This window comes from Pongo pygmaeus, chromosome 3 (assembly GCF_028885625.2).
Source record: "Pongo pygmaeus isolate AG05252 chromosome 3, NHGRI_mPonPyg2-v2.0_pri, whole genome shotgun sequence".
Classification (NCBI taxonomy): domain Eukaryota; kingdom Metazoa; phylum Chordata; class Mammalia; order Primates; family Hominidae; genus Pongo; species Pongo pygmaeus.
The window spans coordinates 47,355,625-47,369,189 of record NC_072376.2 but is presented as its reverse complement, the minus strand read 5'-3'; the positions used below and the strand labels follow the sequence as shown (position 1 = coordinate 47,369,189).

The 13,565-nt window shown below is 42.3% G+C and overlaps 1 protein-coding gene and 1 long non-coding RNA gene across 4 annotated transcripts in view; one reads left to right on the top strand and one right to left on the bottom strand.

Moving 5' to 3' along the window:
• The window catches only part of LOC129035853 (uncharacterized), a 63,938-nt gene extending 58,102 nt beyond the window's left edge, over positions 1-5,836 (bottom strand). The window contains exon 1 of the long non-coding RNA XR_008502354.1: positions 5,673-5,836. This is a non-coding gene — a long non-coding RNA (uncharacterized LOC129035853). The remainder of the gene's footprint in view (positions 1-5,672) is intronic.
• CORIN (corin, serine peptidase) overlaps positions 1-13,565 on the top strand; it is a 254,519-nt gene that overhangs the window by 882 nt on the left and 240,072 nt on the right. The gene's annotated exons all lie outside the window — the stretch shown is intronic.

The following is a 13,565-nucleotide window of genomic DNA, read 5'->3' as shown; positions in this document are numbered from 1 at the left end:
TGCAGAGTGCTGGCAACTTGTAGGTCCCTGCGTGCAAACTTTCTCCGGCGTGAACCTGCCTAGGCACAGGAGCGCTGGCCGCCGGAGGCGCAGGCTCCGCGCTGTAGGATTTGGCTGGCTCCTATCCAGTCCTGGGAAGGGGCAGCGTTGGCTCTCGTTCAGGAGGAGAAAGAAAGGGAAGGGCACCACGGACAGTCCCTACTGACTTGAGCCCCCAGGAAGAGGGTCTAATTTACGGCTGCCCCTCTCCTTCGGTGTCATTAGGGCCCCGGAATCCACTTGCTACCGCGAGGGTCCCAGCTGCTCCGAATCGGGGACCGACCGGTGACGCTAGCTGCAGGCAGAGAGGGCAGGCTGTGCGGGCGGAAGGGAGGTGGTGTCTTGTCGGATCTTACTGGGACCCAGTTCCCAGCTCCCGTGGCGGGCGCCCCACTCCTGCTACTACCTGCTCGGGGCCAGTGGATGGCAGCGTACGCGCTTTTCGCACGGCTGCCGGTTCCTGGGACTGAGCCCTGGGAGCTCTATGAATTCAGCAGGGAAGCTGCGGGGCTGGGCATTCCCAGGGAAGCTGTTCGAGTAATTCGTGAAGTGGAGCTTTCCTCCCGCGGGAAACTTCTGAGAACGATGCGCTGCAAAGACTGACTCCTGTACAAGACTTCGACAGCTGACATAGGCACAATTGTGGCTTCTAGCTTTTATTTTAACTTTTTATTTAAAGTAACTTATCGATGGAAGCGAAACTCTGCAAAGGAACGTCAGACCGCTATCAGAAAGGGGGTGAAGTCAGGACTTACTGGTGATTATTGTCCAAGGACACATTTAAGCAGATAGTTTTGAAATTAATTTTGGCATAACCCTGAGACAATGAGAAGAAACAATGCATTTATAAAAAGTTATTAAACCATTTTTTTGGTCACAGTTAAAACATTCATTAGCTTGTTTCTATTATTAGGTGCCCAATAGTTTTGTTGTGTGAGATTGTGCTAAAAATTGGTCCTCAGATCCTGGGGCTTGAGAGGTTAGAGGAGATGTCTGCATAGACTCACGTGTGGGCTTGGCTGACCAGGCAGGTTTTCCATAGAATGCTTTCCAGGACACCAAGAATTTCAATAGGATGAACTATTTTGGGGTTATTTGGGTGTGGAAACACATCAACCTCAAAACCTCAAGATTCTATAAAGCATTTTTTAAGGGGGAGGGGACTCTTTCCAGAAAGTTTCTTTCAGGGTAGGCTTACAGGACCAACGATGAAAGCCTCTGTTAACCTTCCTGTGGGTTAAAAAGACACACCAAGAATTGCTCTATTAACCTCATCAAGCACATATCCAGGTATAGGGACACTTTCTTAAAAGATGCAAAACTCATTCCATCAGAAACCTTCCTCATAATGCTGCAGAAATCACAATAGCAACAGCATAGAAGGCAGGCATCAGTGCTTCCGCATCTTGCATTCCACAACCAGCTGTGGTTTCCTTTTGGAAGGGTCACATTCTCCACCATAGCTTCATGTGGATTTCAGCATTTGCTAGTTCTATTGACTGGCCAGCCCCTCCGTTGACCTCCCCCACTGTTGGGGGCAGACAGGAAGTTAGAGGAGAAGCTGAGTGGCCCAGGAGCTCCAGAGAGTCACTTTCAAAAGCCTGTACTTTCGAATCTCCATACTGTTAATGAGGTACTCCTTTCCTTATTTTTCCTCTTTTCCGCACTTCTAGCCTCTTTCAACACAAAGACTTGTGGTCTTAGGGTTTCTGAGTGTCTCCACTGCTGGGGTAATAAGAGCTCTCTGAGGAGCAGGAGAGCCGCAACACTGAATTGTTGCTGAGTGTATCTGAGGGGGAAAGGTTTGTTTCACCTGCTACTTCTACCTAATAAGTTGTTCAACAAGTATGCATTCATGCATCCTGTTAGCCCCATCACTATTCTTGGCATTCCATTTTGCTGGACCAAATGGAAAATGAGGCTGGCTGGCTAAAGGGTACTGACCTGATACTGGCTGGCTAAACATACTAGGTTCACACTAAACACTCCAGGGATTCCAAGACTTACCTGTTCCTCAGAGTCTACACACTCACATAAAGACACACACAGACATAATACACTTGTTTGTTTTATGTCTGTTCAGAGAGGGTGGAAATGGCAGACCCCTTAAGAGTAGAAGGTGCTGTAGATGACCTGCCTTGGTGGGAAGAGTAGGAGCTTTGGTGTCAGACCTCTGACTCTGCCCCTTAAGAACCGCAAGGCTCTGGGCAAGTCAAATAATCTTCTTGCTGGGCCTCAGTTTCCTTGGTCAGAAAATGTAGATGGTACTACTGACCACTGGTAAGGACACTGCAGACTATGGAATATGTACTAGAAGTACTTTATGTAATAGTGGTATATTCCAATGAAGGTTCCCTAACCTTTTTTTAAAAAACTACTTTATTGAAGTATTGGTGAGCAAAACCTGTATATATTTAATGTAAACAATCTGATAAGTTTGGAAACAAGTATACATCTATAAAACCATCACCACGATTAATGTCACAAACCTATCCATCATCTTCAAAAGTTCCCTTCTGCCATCTTTATTATTGTTATTATTATTTTGTTATAAGGACACTTAACATAAGATCTACCCACCTAGCAAATTTTTAAGTATAGAATATAGTATCGTTAACTACAGAAGCCACGCTGTGTAGTAGATCTCTAGGACTTATTTATCTTGCATTACTGAAACTTTACACCCTTGGTCCAATACCTCCCCCATTTCCTCCTCCTCTGGGAAACCACCATTCTACTCTCTGCTTCTATGAGTTTGACTATTTTAAGATTCCTCATTTAAGTGGGATCATGTAGTATTTGTCCTTCTGTGTCTGGCTTATTTCACTTAGCATAGTGTCCTCTAGGTTCATCTCTGTTGTCAGAAATGGTAGGATTTGTTTCTTTGTTAAGGCTGAGTAATAGTCTACTGTAAGTATATATACATACAGTTTATATATACCCCATTTTTCTTTATCCATTCATCTATCAGTGGACATTAGGCTGCTCCTATGTTTTTTGCTATTGTGAATAATGCTGCAATGCACATGGGAATGCAGATGTCTTTTCAAGATCCCAATTTTAAATTCTTTGGGTACATATCTTGAAATGGGATCATATGGTAGTTCTATACTGTATGCTGGTACCATATGCTGGATCATATGATAGTTCTATTTTTAATTTTTTTTAGGAACTTCCATACTCTTTCCCATAATGGTTGCACCAATTTACATTCCCATGAACCATATACAAGAGATCCATTTTCTTGGCATCCAACACTTGTCATCTTTTGTTTTTTGATCATGTTAACAGTGGCAAAGGGCTGAAATCTCTTTGTGGTTTTGATTTGTAATTCCCTGATGATCAATGATGTTGAGCATCTTTCATATACTTACTGGCCATTTGTATGTCTTCTTCAGAGTAATGTCTATTTAGGTATTTTTCCCATTTTAAAATCAGGTATTAGCTTTTTGGCTACTGAATTGAAGGAGTTCCTTATATATGTTGGATATTAATCCTTTATCAGATATATGATTCGCAAATATTTTCTCCCACTTTATAGATTGCCTTTTCATTTTGTTGATCATATCGTTTGCTATGCAGAAGATTTTTAGTTCAGCATAATCTTATTTGGTTATTATTGCTTTTTTTTTTTTGCCTATGCTTTTGGTGTTGTATCCAAGAAATTATCGCCAAGGTCAATGTCAAGATTTTCCCTTATGTTTTCTGTCATAAATTTTACAGTTTCAGGTCTTATGGTTAAGTCTTTAATCCATTTTAACTTGATTTTTGTGCATGGCATGAGATAAAGGTCCAATGTTATTCTTTTGCATATGTATAGACAGTTTTCCCAGCACCATTTGTTGAAGACATATCTTTCCTCCATTGTATATTCTTGGCATCCTTGTCAACCATGTATGTATGAGTTTATTTCTGGGATCTCTCTTCTGTTTGGCCATATGGCTGTTTTCATATGAGTACCATACTGTTTTGATTAGTGTAGCTTTGTAATATATTTTGAAATCATGACGTATGATACTTCTAGCTTTTTTTTTCTTGCTCATAATTGCTTTGGTGATTTGTTTCCTAATCTGTTTTTACTTGAGGATCCAGTCTCATCCTAGACTTGGTGAGAAATGTCTCAAGACTTTTTCCACAGGCAGCTTTCTGTGACTCTAGAGCCATGTGATGCAATGGAGTAGCTCTTAGCCAATTGTGGTTGTTTAAATTTAATCAACATTAAATCAAATTAAAAATTTATTTCTTCAGTCTCCTTGGGCACATTTTAAGTGCTCAGTTATTTTATAAAGCTGGTGGCAACTGTATTGGGCAGCACAGATACATGATCTCCTTTGTTGCAGGCTGTTCTCTCAGGCAGTTCTAGAGCTTTCTTTTGCTTGAGTGATGATATAAGATTTTAGGATGATAAAAATTTTCCTAGGCCAAGGCACAGTGGCTCACTGGGATTACTGGAGGCTGAGCCAGACGGATCACCTGAGGTCAGGAGTTTGAGACCAGCTTGGCCAACATGGCAAAACACCATCTCTACTAAAAATACAAAAAAATTACCAGGGCGTGATGGCACCTGCCTGTAGTCCCAGCTACTTGGGAGGCTGAGGCAAGAGAATTGCTTAAATCCAGGAGGCGGAGGCTCCAGTGAGCCGAGATCATCCCAGTGCACTCCAGCCTGGGTGATAGAGCGAGACTCCATCTCAAAAAAAAAAAAAAAAAGAAAAAAGAAAAGAAAAGAAAAGGTTTTCCCGTAAAGCACCTCTATTTGCTTCTTTTTCTTTTAAGAAGTTGTTTCCTATAGCAGAATCACTTCTGTTTTGTTGAGGTCTCTTACATGGCTTAGGCATTTGTTGAATAGTAAATGGCCAGATTCATGTATAAATCACTGACAAGTGAGTATTAGTCACATAATCCTCTGAGTTCTCCCCTTCAGCCTTGATGATTTTGCTTATGTATTGTTCTTTTCCCTCCCTATGAGCTTTACGGCCGATGATTTTCCTGGCTTTAGAGCAGAAACTAATACAACAGAAGGAGGCTCTTCTCCCTCCATATGTACTCCTACATGTTGTACCATTTTTTACAAGAATGAAAGCACTATAATACTAAGTTCAATGTTTAGGGGAAAGATCCACCAAGTGTTTAATTTAATCAGGCTTAAAAACTAATACTCCACCTCATTACGTAGGACCCTTTCTTGAACTCATCCTCATTTGCCAAACTATATATTTTACTTCCATGGCCTTCCTGGTGTGTGTTTCTCTGTGTTCTCTTATTATAAGAACATCAGTCATATTGGATTTAGGCTTCACCCTAATCCAGTGTGACCTCGTCCTAACTAAGTACAACTGCAAAGACCCTATATCCAAAGGAAGGACACATTTTGAGGTTCTCGGTGGACATATATTTTGGAGACACTATTCAACCCATTACAGATGCATAGATAGGTCAGTCTTTTCCCTAGCTGGATTTCTTACCCCATGAAGTATATTCTGTTCCTGAGGCTTTACTAAATCTGCTTTAGTGCAAGCACAATCTGTAATGTTTATTATTCTCATGGACAGACGATCATCATGCAGATTGGGAGACTATGTTCTGCTAATGAGTGTTTTCTACCTGGGTGTGGAACACATGGGATGACTCACCTTGGGACTGCTGAATCAACTGTTCTTCCCCAAGCCTGTCACTGTCCCCAGCTCTGTCTTCAGTCTCTACCCTTTCTCTTCACTCATAAAGAGCCACAGTCATCCTGGAGCACTGGCTAGTCTGTTTGCCTCTTTCTTGAGCCTTCTGCATTGGCGTTTGGTCTGCTCCGAGCTCTGCTGAAGGGTGCCCATTAATTATGCCTTCCCCTCTGCCTGCTGGCAGTTGTCTCGATCAGCTCACCTTACAGCAGCTGTTTGCATATTCTCCTGCAATACATTTCTACATGTCCAAACCATCAGAGCTGGTGGTGACAAATGCAGTGTCAATGCTTGATCAGGCTGGTTGAGGATCCAAGGTGGTCCTGTAGGTGATCCATCTTGTCATTAATGTCAGTGCTGAAACTCTGTAAGAGGCTCAAGATGACATCTGTGGAGAAGGGCCAGTTGGCCAACAGGCTGGCTTAGGAGCAGGGCAGAAAATATAGAGGCAAGTTGCGAAGACCATTTTGGTGTCTCCAGCTTGTGCTTCCTTAGCTCAGGGTCCCTTCCACCCGTTAACCTTTAGGTTGACAGCACTTGAAGAGTACCTTTTGTCTGTAGCACTTTGGGGGAGTTTTAAAGTCCTATGCAGCTATGAAAGTAGGTGTCAGTGTCTCTGAAGCCACAAAAGTGTCATTGTGCTGAAATTGACAGTACCAGGAAATCTTAATCTGGGACTCCAAGAACCCCCTGAATGGTGAAAAATCTTTATGCATAGTTCCGTTTGAATTTTTCTGGCAATAGCACCACAACTTCCCAAGAAGTGAAAGCCATAGCTAGACCTAAATAGCTTTAATGTATGAGAATTCAACTATACAGCCTGGACAAAAAGAATACATTCATCCCCTTATTTAACAAACATTTATGTGACAGGTATATTATTAGGCACTTAGGAGACATCTATGAACGAAACAGGGATTCATGCACTTGTGAAGCTTAGTTTCTAACTAAGCAATAAACCCTAAACCATGAGTGCAAGGAGGAGAGATGAATGTTTAATTAATATGAGTCATTCTATTCAGTGTCCTGGAGTAAGAGCAAAAGATGAGAGAAAGCAATCTGCCATTAGTTTCAGAAGCTGGTGCCTTTTATGTGTATCCTTTTTGCAGTACCACGTGTAATCCTGGGTTTAAAGATTGTGCCATTTTATTCTCTAACCTCAAGCCAATTAATTAATCTGATACTCAACTGATGAGCCTGTTCCAGCTCTGAAAAAAAAAAAAACAAAAAACAAACAAACAAAAAAAACACCATGTGGGATTTATTGTTGGAAGTTACATTGGTCTCCAATGTGACACTCTCTTAAGTCTTTTCAGGGATTAGTTTGACAGTACATGATTTTCATCTTCATGTGCCTATTTTAGAGCCTTATTCTGGGAGCAAGATGCTACTCCTCTGTAGTGTGGTTTGGAAATCAAAGCTATATTGTTTTATTTACTATTTCTCTGTCATCCTTTAAAACAGTTTTGTCCAAGTCAAGCACCATCAGAAAGGGGAGTTCAATAAGAAGTTGGTACTAGGTTGCTGAGATTTTACAGAAGTCAGTTAACCTTTTAGATCCTGGTTTACTTGTGTAAAATGAGGTAGTTGGACTATTTACTCTTTCAGGGCCTTTTTTGATCTAAAGGCTATAATTTTTATGTGGCAGCAGAAAATAAGCAGGATGCTGTCCCATTTTACTTTATTGTTTCTCTCCTCCCTTTCTGATAGCGACAAGCTGGTGTGTTTTTTCCTTCCTGACACCGGATGCATGGTATCTTTCCTGACACCACTGCTGCGACTCTCTGACACCAACTGGGTGTCCAATAATTCAACTCAATTCTGACACTATCTACCTGGAGTTAGTGCCAGATCCCACAAGACTGCCCCCACTTTAGATGACAGTTGCAAGTTCTGGGCCACCTGCACTTCTGACTGATTGGCCATGAATCAGGGGTTCCCATAACTCCCTCCCTCTTCAGGTTTGATAATTTGCCCTAATGGCTCACAGAACTCAGGATAACACTTAACTCACATTCACTGGTTTATGATAAAGGATACGAATGAACAGCCAGATGAAGAGGTGCCTAGGCCAAGGTCCAGAAGGTCCAGAAGGTCCAGAAAGGTCCTGCCCCAGTAGAAATATAATGTTAGCCACAGATGTAATTTTAGATTGTCTAGTAGCTGCACTGAAAAAGCAAAAAGAAACAGATAAATTTGAACTTAATAAGATAGCTTATTTAACTCAATATATCCAAGATTTTATAATTTTAATATGTAATCAACATAAAAATTAATGAAATCTTTTACCTTTTTTTTTTTTTTTTTTTGAGACGGAGTCTCGCCCTGTCGCCCAGGCTGGAGTGCAGTGGCGCGATCTCGGCTTACCGCAAGCTCCGCCTCCCGGGTTCACGCCATTCTCCTGCCTCAGCCTCCTGAGTAGCTGGGACTACAGGCGCCCACCACCATGCCCGGCTAATTTTTTGTATTTTTAGTAGAGACGGGGTTTCACTGTGTTAGCCAGGATGGTCTCGATCTCCTGACCTCGTGATCCGTCCGCCTCAGCCTCCCAAAGTGCTGAGATTACAGGCGTGAGCCACCGCGCCCGGCCTACCTTTTTTTTCATAACAAGTCTTTAAATTTCACTACCCTTATAGCATTTCTCCATTCAAATGCGCTACATTGCACGTGCTCAATAAGGACATGTAGCAAATATCTACGGTATGAGAGAGTACAGGGTTATATGGAGTGAGATGGTCTGAACAATGACCCCCTAGAATAAACCCACATCCTAATCCCTGAGACCTGTGAATATTATTTTATATGTCAAAATTGTCAAAAGGGACTTTGCAAATGTAATTAAATTAAGGATTTTTAGATGGGGAGATTATCTTGGATTATCTGGGAGGTCCTGATGTGATCACAATGCCCTTAGAAAGTGCAGGAGCTTCTGTCCCCATGGAGTTGGAGTGCTCCCAGAATGTAGATGTGTTCATCAATTCAGAAACTCTAAGTCCTGACACTTAGGGGTTTTTATGGAGATTTTGTTCATCACACAGGCATGAGTATGTGGTTATTAATTCAATGTCTAGCCCTCTCTCCTCCCAGGAGGTTGGGGAGTAGGGCTGAAAGCTTTAGGCTTCTAATCAAAGTTTGGTTTTTCTGGAGACCAGCCCCTATCCTGAAGCTAGCTAGGGGTTTTCAAGAATCCAAGAATCACCTCGTTAGAACAAAAGGTGCTCTTATCACTCGTATCACTCAGGATATTCCAAGAGATTTAAGGAGTCCTGTGTCAGGAATTGGGGAAAAAAACAAATACATATTTCTGATTATGCCATAGGAGTGCTGCCTGGGTAAGGGGCATCCTACATGATCTTAGTGTCCACTTCCCTCTTAGTGGGCATTTGCTAATTCTTCTTACAGTGACCCTCTGCCAAAGTGAAAAATTGCCTGTTCAACCCCAAAAGACTGATCAGACGAAAGCTGGGAGGCAGTTTAAACCACCATAGCTCTGGTTTCTCTGAGGGTATCTACTCTGGCTAGAGGTCAGATCCAAACATCTTACCTATGTATGCAGCTATGGGTGATGAACAGAACGAGGAGAGACAGTCATTGGTATCAGGGCTCTTCCACCAGATGGCCCAGGATCAAGCTGGGTGCCAGGTGTGCCTCTGGGTGCTGAGGAGGTGTGACACAGGAGAAAATCTTCTTCTTTAAATAACTAGGTGGGAAATATGCCCCTATGCATTCAAAGTTAAGAAATAATTTTAAAAAATAATAATAAAAATGTGCTCAGAATAGCAAAGGAGCAGAACTTTAAGGTAGAAAGGGAAAATCCTGAGATCTCTAAAATTTAGGAGGGTTGAAAGTAAAACCACTCAGGAAGTAGAGTGAGTCTGAATAAACCACTAAACCCAAACCAGGAAATCAGCCAGGCAGCCTTGGGTGCAGAGGTGCATAGACGTGGGCTCAAGTTCTAGCTTATTACTTACTGACCGGGTGCTCCTCCAGCAAGTTAATTTCCCTTAGGCTCCATTTTCTTCTCTGAAAAGTTGGAATAATACATCTCTTACAAGGCTGTAATGAGGACTTAATGAAAGAATGTATTAATGAAAATGCTTTATTAGAATGCATGTTGCCGGATAAATGTATTTTTTTTATTGTTACGCTTATCTAGTTGTGCATATCCCTAATAAAATATCTCTCTTGAATTGAAATCTTAATTGCAGGAATTTGGTGGCTCTCTCTAGAGAAAGAAGAAATGTTGCTTCCAAAGTCTGGGCTCTCTTATAAGTAAGGCAAAAATAAAACAACTGAAAATTAATGTCACCCTGTCTCCTTTATGGTCTGTAGTAGGACTGCTCCAATAGAAATATAATGTTAGCCACAGATGTAATTTAAAATTGTCTAGTAGCTGCACTTGAAAAAGCAAAAAGAAACAGATGAATTTAATCTTAATAAGATAGCTTATTTAACTCAATATATCCAAGGTTTTATAATTTTAATATGGAATCAACATAACAATTATTAATGAAATCTTTTACCTTTTTTTTCATAACAAGTCTTTAAATTTCACTACCCTTACAGCATTTCTCAGTTCAAATGAGCTGCACGGCAGGTGCTCAATGACAACACATAACTAGTGTCTGTGGTATTAGAGGGTATACAGGGCTTTATGGAGCAAGATGTTCCGAACAATGACCCCCTAGATAAACCCACATACTAATCCCTGAGACCTGTGAATATTATTTTATATGTCAAAAGGGACTTTGCAAATGTAATTAAATAAAGGATTTTGAGATGGGGAGATTATCTTGAATTACGTGGAGGTGCTGATGTGATCACAAAGCCCTTAGAGAGGCAGAAAGGTCAGAATCACATATGACAATTAGTGATGGTGGATGTAGAGACGGGAGGAGGAATGTGCTTTGAAGACGCAGGAAGGGCCCACAAGCCAGGGAATAGACACAGCCACTATAAGCTGAAAAAGGCACAGATTTTCCCGAGAGCCTTCAGAAGGAAGCAGCCTTGATAACACCTTGACTTTAGTCCAGTGAAACTGATTTCAGACTTCAAACCTCCAGAACTGTGAGATAATAAATTTGTGTTGCTTTGAACTACTAAGTGTATGGTAATTTGTTACAGCAGCAAGAAGAAACGACTATATAACTGATACACAAATATTCACATCATTTCCAAGCGTGTTTTGTGAAGGTGTTGCCCTGGCTGCAGAGTCTTAGACAATCACAGTTGTTCATCTCAGCTTGTGCTGGGGTAGGCATTTGCAGTCATTCCTAGGGTTTTTGTGCATTACTGCTGTCTTCCCTTAGCGCTGGGGTCTATTTCTTTCGCTGACCCGATTGCCGCCTTTGATGGCAAAAACTCAGTTGGTGTCTTATCACTGCCCTTAAGGACGAACAGAGGAAGGAGGTTTTCTTATTAGGGTACAGTGTGCAGCAGAAAAAAGCAATGGTTGGCTGGATTCAGTGGCTCACGCCTGTAATCCTAGCACTTTGGGAGGATGAGGCTGGCAGATTGCTGAGGTCAGGAGTTCGAGACCAGTCCGGACAATATGGTGAATCCCTGTCTCTACTAAAAATACAAAAATTGACCAGACATGGTGGCGGGCACCTGTAATCTAGTAAGCTAGTTGGCAGGCTGAGGCAGGAGAATCATTTGAGCCTGGGAGGCAGAGGTTGCAGTGAGCCGAGATCACGCCACTGCACTCCAGCCTGGGTGACAGAGTGAGACTCCATCTAGAAAAAAAAAAAAAAAAAAAGCAATGGTTTGAAAAAGTTACTGGTGCTCTTTAGTATCTGCTCACTTTTTTTTTTCTGGTAAGTGTAAAAATGTTCTAAAAATAAAGTTATTCATTTAAAAGAATTACTGCAATGTGGGCTTGATGGGATTCAAGTGTTACTCTTACATCTTTATCTATGAATGTTAGCAAATGTGTGATTAGGCCAGTGATTCTGGAATTTTAGCGTGCATGAGAATTACCTGGAGGGTCTGATCCAACACGGATCGCTGGGTCCCATTGTCAGTTTCTAATTTAACAGGTCTGGGTTGAGACCCAAGAATTCATGTGTCTAACAAGTCCCAGGTGATGCTAATTAGCCGCAGATAGGTGTGGTGTGGGAAAGCCTGGCAGAATACCTCGCCTGCAAGCGGGGACTCCCAGGCCTCACTTCTGTGGGGAGGGGGCCACATAATTGCCAGGAAAGACTCTGAGGCTGGCTTTCCATCGCTGATCAGGACACTTACAGAGCCCTCCTCCATCAACAAGCCCAGCAATTGGTTGCTAAGGAACTGGAGAGTCCGCACACAGCCTCTCTTGCTTGGCTCTGTTTTATGTCTCGCACCCTGAGGCCTGAAGCAGATGACAATTCTGAGCTTCTCAAGTCTCAGTTAAAAATACCTCATTTGCCACAGGCCAGCGGTGTGCTCACGTTTCCCAGCTGGAGTGACTCCCTGGACCTGGGGCTGCCCTGGTGGAAAGTCTGTAAGCAGATAATACCAGGTTAAAAATAGCCCTGGGGAGGCCCCTCAAAGCTGTCACACCAGCTGCCCACGTTGGGTAAGCAAGGCAGAGTAGGGAGGGATCCTTCAAGCCAGGAATGACTGAAGGACTGTCTGGCTGTGTCGAGTTTCATTCCCTAAAGAGGTTAGGACAAACTTGAGAGTTTAGCGTTCTTTTTCCCCTTGGCCTTTGTGGTTTTTTGAATTCAAAATCTAGACTTGGATAATACAGCTCTAATCTGGCCTGTGGTGATTTTTATTCTGCCCTCTTCTGCAGAACAATAGAATCATAACAATAGAATTGAGTTTCCATCCTGTTTGAAATTAAAACAAAGAAGGTGAACCTGGGGCATGCTGGCTCATGGCTGTAATCCCAGCACTTTGGGAGGCTGAAGGGAGAGGATTGCTTGAGGCCAGGAGTTTAAGACCAGCCTGGGCAACATATTGAGACTCTGTCTCTACAAAGCAAAAAAAAAGAAAGAAAGAAAAGCTTTTCCTAAGGCATCCTGGTGAGAATGTGAAGTGGCCCCTACAAAGGACCTGCAAGATCTCACCTGGGTGTGCCTTGGTCAGTGGTCTGAGTTGTTTTATGATAAGCTCAGCTTACCTGTTTGGCCTCCTGGTAGCACTGTGTGTGTATTTTTTTTTTTTCTGTTGTTGTTTAACATTACCTCTATTAACTGAATGCAAATAAGAGGAACAAAAATGCTCTTTGAATAAGAAATATATATTCCTAACAATATTCTCAAATCATTTCATGTCAGCCACTCCTAAAAGTGCTCTTGTATTGTTATTCCTCTTTATATATGCTTTAGGAGAAAAAAGGAGTAGAAAAAAAAAAAAGGAATAGCATTGAATGCTTTCCATAGGTTTCAAAACTTTAGATTTTCCTATTCCTTGCTCCTTGGTGAACAACTGAGTCCTGAGTTCGTTCAGTGGACAGAGTAAGGTGGGTTCTAAAGTGTGGGGAGGGACAGCAGCATGTCAGCCACATCAACAAGGACAGGTGGCCAGCAGAGTATGTTGGTTGGTGCCCAAGCAGGGTAAGGATGGTGTGTGTGGAGGTCAACCTAAGATGGGGGTCAGGGTCTGAGCAGGAGGAGGAAGGTGTCCATGCATACGAGAGCCAGGGCAGAATGAGCACGGCGTCTGGGACAGGGTGAGCATGGCGCCCACATGGCAGCTGGGGCTGGGACATGGGAAATTAGTTACAGACTTGGGGATTGATCAAGCAATTAAATGTATTAACAATAAGCCAGCTTTCTCCCTGTTGGAAAAGGGGTTAAAAGTATAGAAAGTATAGTAGATCTGGACCTCCGTGATATGGGATTGAAATTGGAGATATGGGTATAAATG